Genomic DNA, 7,460 nt, shown 5'->3' with positions numbered 1-7,460 from the left:
TTTCAAACTGAAAACATTTTTTTAGTTCAGTGACACACATGAAGTTTGTCCATATGTAAGATGCGGAATTGGCCTAAAATGTTTCTATTTCTAAAGCTTATGGTTTGTTGTTTTGAAAAGTGTTTAATCATTGAGTCTTTGGAGACTTTGACTTCTGTTTTATTGCAGGCAAACATGAAGCAAAACTGTTTCATGTTTTTTTTTTTGTGGTCATCTTAATTTAATTTAAAATACATCCATTCCTACATTTCACACATGCAAACACAAAAAAGTTGAGAGAGGGGCAATTTTCAGCAGAAAAGTACAGTAACGTGTGTATGAGCATGACACAATACATATACATATATATATATATATATATATATATATATATATATATATGGGAGAGAGAGAGCACTATTTTATTTGTGATTTCCTGAATTGTGTAGAATTCGATCCTGTCTCATCCAGCTTCACTTCAACATTCCTTGTAAATGTTTGAATTGATGTTGATTGATGTTGAGTGTGAACCAGTAGCTGACTTGGGGGCATGCATCTGAAATGAGTAGCTTTGATATTGATCAGCAATGTATCCAAGCCATTTTTAGTAAAGTGTCTTCTACCAAAGCTGCAGGACCGGACAGCCTGTCAGCTTTTTTACTGAAAAACTGTGCACAGGAACTTTCAGAGGCATGGTGCCATATTTTCCAAATGTCAGCTTTGAGTTGTTCTGTTCCTCTATGCTGGAAGCAGTCGACCATTATACCCATACCAAAAATTCCAGCCCCAGCCACTAATAAAGATTACAGGCCCGTGGCTTTAACCAGCATTGTTATGAAATGCTTTGAGCTTGTAATGGTGAGAAGGTAATCTTGACCTGATGCAATTTGCATATAAGCAGGGACTTGGCACTACAGATGCCATTGTGTGTATGTCACATATGATTTATAAGCACTTAGAGAATGCTGATTGTTACGCACGTGTGTTATTTGCTGATTTCTCGTCGGCCTTTGACACAGTTCGCCTTCATCTTCTAGTCCAAAAATTGAGAGACCTTAATGTTAGCTCCTCCCTTGTTAGGTGGTTAAACTCCTTTTTAACTAATAGGTCACAGCAAGTTAGAGTAAACAACTCTTTGTCTAAAGCACAATCCTGCAGCACGGGAGTGCTTCAAGGGGCTGTAAGCTCTCCCATTCTTTCCACCCTATACACCAATGGCTGTAGGAGCACAAATCCAAGCAACAAAATCTTGAAATTTTCAGACGACACAATTATTGTGAGCTTACTTTCAGCTGGTGAAAGTCTGTCATTTCATTTTAATGAAATCGACTCCTTTCAGTCTTAGTGTGAGGAGCACCATTTGACTCTAAATGGAGTTAAAACCAAAGAAATGGTCTTTGATCCAAAAAGACTCCTGCCCCATGACCCAGTAATCATTGGAGGCAGGGAGATAGAACAGGTGGAGTCAGTGAAATATCTGGGCGTCTATGTGGATAATCTTCTGAGGTGGAATGTGCATGTGAATTTTTTATGTAAGAAACTTTCCCAAAGACTCCACTTCCTCAGAAGACTTAGATTGTTTGGAGTAAGCACCCGAATCATGGTTTGTTTTTATAATGCGGTGCTGGAGAGCCTCATTAGGTATGGAATAGTGGCCTGGTTTGGCTCACTCACAGTGCAGAGTAAAACCAAAATTGGACAGCTTGTAAAAAATGCAATGAAAATCACAGGACAGAAGGAGTTTTCTTCTCTCCAGACAATTTTTGAAATCTCTGTCCTGGCACAAGCTAAAGCCATAATCAGAGAACCCTCCCATCCACTGCACAGTGAATATACTCTGCTACCTTCTGGGAGGCGCTATCGAGTGATCAAGCACCGCAGTAACAGATTTAAACTTTCTTTTGTTCCCACGTCAGTGGCTTTGTTAAATAAGACAAAACAGTAGGAATGTGTTTTTTTTAATTGTTGAATTGTAATTATAATGTTATTTATTGGGCAGGTGCAATATACTGAAGTCACTTTATCTGCAAATGCACTTTACTTGGGATTGTGCAATATCATGACATGGTCATATTCTTTTTGTTGAAATCGTGCAGACCAGCTGACTGTTGTACCGTTGTCTCTGTGTCCGGATGTTAAATGTTGTGAATGTTGTGTCTGTGTCAAACAACACTGTGAGCCCAAGACAAATTTCCCTGTGGGGACAATAAAGTTTAACCTAACCTAAACCTAACCTGAACTGATCGTTCTTCAGTGAGCTGCTGATCATCGTTTGAACTCTCAAACTCTTGATATTTATTTATTTATTTATTTGCAGTATGTTCATAGAAAACGCTATGGCACTCAACCTGAATCATAAGCAGTTGGATTGTCATGAATGCGCACGTGTGTGTGTGTGTGTGTGTGTGTGTGTGTGTGTGTGTGTGTGTGTGTAGGCAGCAGTGTGTAGGTGGCAAACGGCTCCTCCACACCAACTGTGACAATCTCAGCCGTTCTTCTCGTTCTTCACGTGTCTGTCTGAGCTCCATCCCGAAACAACAGGTGCGCCAGAGGATTACGCATTCACACCCTCTGTTTCCCGTGATTCTCTTCACCTCACACATGCCAAAGAACACATGAGGAATGAGCTGCTTTTATCGTCATTTTTTGCCCATTTTTGTTTCTTTAGTTTCCAGTTCTTAGTAACGGAGACTTGAATATTGTTGGACCATTTTCAGGGCTGGATCCAGAGTGAAAATCTGATAGATGCATTTTTGCCCAATGATAAAATAAAAATCATACGCATCTTGTTATTCAATAATCTTCATTCTTTTATTCGTGTGCAACATACACTGTCACATTTCTTTTAATATATTTACTATACTTCATGGACCACAGTGAACACTTCTTATTTGTATAAATATGATGTCCTAAAAAAAACCCACTATAACAAAAATTCACTGTAAACAGGATCAAATTTATTGCCAAAATCTTTTTCAATTATACCTGAATCTATATATGATTTTTTTTTTTTTCAATTATAAAATTAATAAAAATATGACTGCATAGTAAGTCCCTTCGGCTGCTCCCTTGTTTGCACTCGGGGTCGCCACAGCAAATCCAAGGTGGATCTGCATGTTGAATTGGCACAGATTTTACGCCGGATGCCCTTCCTGACGCAACTCCACATTACATGGAGAAATGTGGCAGGGGTGGGATTTGAATGCGGAACCTTCTGCACTGAAACCAAGCGCATTAACCACTTGGCATATTCTTAATAATAATAATATATTGAGATACAGACAGTTCACAGAAGACATTTTCCATTGATACCAATCAAAATTAGAAACAGTCCAGCAGGTAACAATATTCATCATGTCCATGACTACATATACTAAAACAAATACATCACAATTCCTGGTTCTCAAGACCAGGCACCTAAGTGGCTCTACTCTACTCTTTTCTACTCTCCTATTTTACTCTTCCTTTTAAGATATTTAGATATACCTTTGTATCCTGGCATAGTTCCACCTTTGAATTGGAGTATAATTTATAAGATATACCTTACTGAATTTTCACATATCACAGTTGTGATATGTGTACAATTGTGATGTATTTGTTTTAGTATATTTAGCTTTTGTTGTGATTTGGCACTTTATAAGCTGATTAAATTGAAATTGAATTGAAATTGAACATTTTATTGAGTCTTAAATAAATATGAAATTGGTCACTGGATCCTTAAACTTTGGACATAATAAACTCTACATATTGGATCCTTGATCTCTGGTCATAAACAGGAATAAATAAAATCTGTAGTTTTTGTCAAAAGCATTTCCTTTCAGGCATTATTGGCATGAATGTGTTTCCATATATCTGAGCTGAGCTCTTACAGCTGCTGTGCTTCACTTCAGGATGTAATTTGTAAAGAAATACAGCACGTTTCATTTTGGGAGGAAAAAACGGTTTAGTCGACTGTAGGTTCTTGTCTGTATTACAACGTTTGTAAGAGGTGTCATTTTATTTAAAGTGGCAATTCGTTTTGAAGTTATTAATTCCGAGCGGACTCTGGATCGGCAAAGAGCCGCGCAGTGTTTCGAGCTGTGTGAACGGAACGGAGAACGATGCTCGTTTCTTGACTGCAACGAGACAAGAGTACCAGTTAGTGACTTTAATACACACAAAAGTGACTCATGGTATTTTAATGGCTTTGAGAGGGGTTAAGACGCGGACTTACCGCTTCTGAAGAGCAGCGAATCAAAGAGCCACGAGCCATTGAATCGAAGCATTGCTTCAATGGTTCACGGCTGCAAAGTGGAGTCGCGCTGCAGAAACGGTTGATTGCAGAAACGGTTGATTACAGACCTGCTGCAGACCAAACCCCGAATTATCCGACTTTATTTGTACGTCCGTATGACTCTGAAACTTGGAAAAATCCGTATAATTTACGGACTATAGGTTGACATGAAAACCAAAGCTGTGTTCACCGCGGGGACACGTTCGCCACTATTCGGGATCATTCAAGATTTTTTATTTTATTTTTTTTTTTACTGATGACGAACGATGCGTAAAAAAATCGGTACAAACCGGTCTGGATCCGGGCCTGATTTTTACGAACAAACAAATGTTTTGTGTTTGTTTTTTCTGACTGCGAGACAGTTTACTGACCATGTTTTATAGTAAAATGATTCTGGACAGATGCACGTCAGCTTGATTGCTGCAGAATGACCCCCCCCCCCCCCCCCCAACCAAACTGTTCACGTTGTCACTGGGATGAATTATAATAATTACCACTGTTGATTCATAGTTTGGTTTCAAACATATTTGTGCAACATTCTTCACCTCCCTGCTGCAGAAAATGAAAGGGTTTTACTGCCACCTAGCGGACAAACTGCTGCTTGTTGCAGCCACTTTACAGGTTTTTTTTTTTTAGTATATTGGAAAATTATATATATATATATATATATATATATATATATATATATATATATATATATATATATATATATATATATATATATATATACAGTGAGGAAAATAAGTATTTGAACACCCTGCGATTTTGCAAGTTCTCCCACTTAGAAATCATGGAGGGGTCTGAAATTTTCATCTTAGGTGCATGTCCACTGTGAGAGACATAATAAAAGTAAGTCCCTTCGGCTGCTCCCTTGTTTGCACTCGGGGTCGCCACAGCAAATCCAAGTTGGATCTGCATATTGAATTGGCACAGGTTTTACGCCGGATGCCCTTCCTGACGCAACTCCACATTACATGGAGAAATGTGGCAGGGGTGGGATTTGAACCCGGAGCCTTCTGAACTGAAACCAAGCGCATTAACCACTTGGCCACCACCCCTGCTCCCCTGCTGTGAGAGACATCATCATCATCATCATCATCATCATCATCATCATCATCATCATCATCATAATAATAATAATAATAATACAAAATAAATCTGGAAATCACAATGTATGATTTTTTAATCATTTATTTGTATGTTACTGCTGCAAATAAGTATTTGAACACCTGTGAAAATCAGTTAATATTTGGTACAGTAGCCTTTGTTTGCAATTACAGAGGTCAGACATTTCCTGTAGTTCTTGACCAAGTTTGCACACACTGCAGCAGGGATTTTGGTCCACTCCTCCATACAGATCTTCTCTAGATCTTTCACGTTTGGAGTTTCAGCTCCCTCCAAAGATTTTCTATTGAGTTCTGGTCTGTAGACCCAGCTGAGACCCACATGCAGGTGGTTTGGGGTTCAGGTTCTGTATGCTATAAAATGAATAGGTGTTGAAGGATTACTGTTAGCAGGATTACATCAAAACTACTGCACAGATTTTGATGAAAGTTTTAGCACGGATACATATTAGGCTATGGAAGACTCCATTAAAGTTTGGAGGTGATCTGGGTCCCAATCCGGATTCTGGATCAAGATTTCACTTTATATAGGCTTTGAAGGATTATGTCAAATCTACTTTACAGATTATCACCAAATTTGCACCACAGATAGATGTTAGGCCATGGAAGACTCCATTAAAGTTTGGAGGTGATCTGGATTCAAATCTGGATTCTGGATCAACATAAAGATTTCATTTTATATAGGCTTTGAAGGATTATGTCAAAAAGCTACTTCACAGATTCTCACCAAATTTTCACCACAGATACATATTAGGCCATGGAAGACTCCACTAATTTTGGAGATGATCTAGATCCGGATTCTGGATCAATATTTAGTTTATATAGGCTTTGAAGGATTATGTCAAATCTACTTTACAAATTATCACCAAATTTGCACCACAGATACATGTTAGGCCATGGAACACTCCATTAAAGTTTGAAGGTGATCTGGATCCAAATCCAGATTCTGGATCAAGATTTCACTTTATATAGACTTTGAAGGATTATGTCGAAGCTACTTCACAGATTCTCACCAAATTTTCACCACAGATACATATTAGGCCATGGAAGACTGCACTAATTTTGGAGATAATCTGGATCCGGATTCTGGATCAATATTTAGTTTATATAGGCTTTGAAGGAGTATGTCAAATCTACTTTACAAATTATCACCAAATTTGCACCACAGATACATATTAGGCCATGGAAGACTCCACTAATTTTGGAGATGATCTGGATCCAGATTCTGGAGGAAGATTTACTTTATATAGGCTTTGAAGGAATATTTCAGTACTTCACAGATTCTCACCAGATTTTTAGCACAGATACATATTAGGCAATGGAAGACTCCATTAATGTTTGGAGATGATCTGGATCCGGATTCTGGATAAGGATTTACTTTATATAGACCTTGAAGGATTACGTCAAAGCTACTTCACAGATTCTCACCAAATTTTCAACACAGATACATATTAGGCCATGGAAGACTCCAATAATTTTGGAGATGATGCAGATCTGGACTCTGGATCAGTATTTCACTTTATATAGGCTTTGAAGAATTACATCAAATCTACTTCACAGATTCTCACCAAATTTTCACCACAGATACATATTAGGCCATGGAAGACTCCACTAATTTTGGAGATGATCCAGATCCGGATTCTGGATCAATATTTAGTTTATATAGGCTTTGAAGGATTACATCAAATCTACTTTACAAATTCTCAAATTTGCACCACAGATACATATTAGGCCATGGAAGACTCCATTAAAGTTTGGAGGTGATCTGGATCCAAATCCGGATTCTGGATCAACATAAAGATTTCATTTTATATAGACTTTGAAGGATTATGTCAAAAAGCTACTTCACAGATTCTCACCAAATTTTCACCACAGATACATATTAGGCCATGGAAGACTCCACTAATTTTGGAGATGATCTAGATCCGGATTCTGGATCAATATTTAGTTTATATAGGCTTTGAAGGATTACGTCAAATCTACTTTACAAATTATCACCAAATTTGCACCACAGATACATGTTAGGCCATGGAAGACTCCATTAAAGTTTGAAGGTGATCTGGATCTGAATCCAGATTCTGGAT

This window comes from Thalassophryne amazonica, chromosome 20 (genome assembly GCF_902500255.1).
Source record: "Thalassophryne amazonica chromosome 20, fThaAma1.1, whole genome shotgun sequence".
In the NCBI taxonomy this organism is placed as follows: Eukaryota; Metazoa; Chordata; class Actinopteri; order Batrachoidiformes; family Batrachoididae; genus Thalassophryne; species Thalassophryne amazonica.
Note: the sequence above shows the minus strand (reverse complement) of the source record.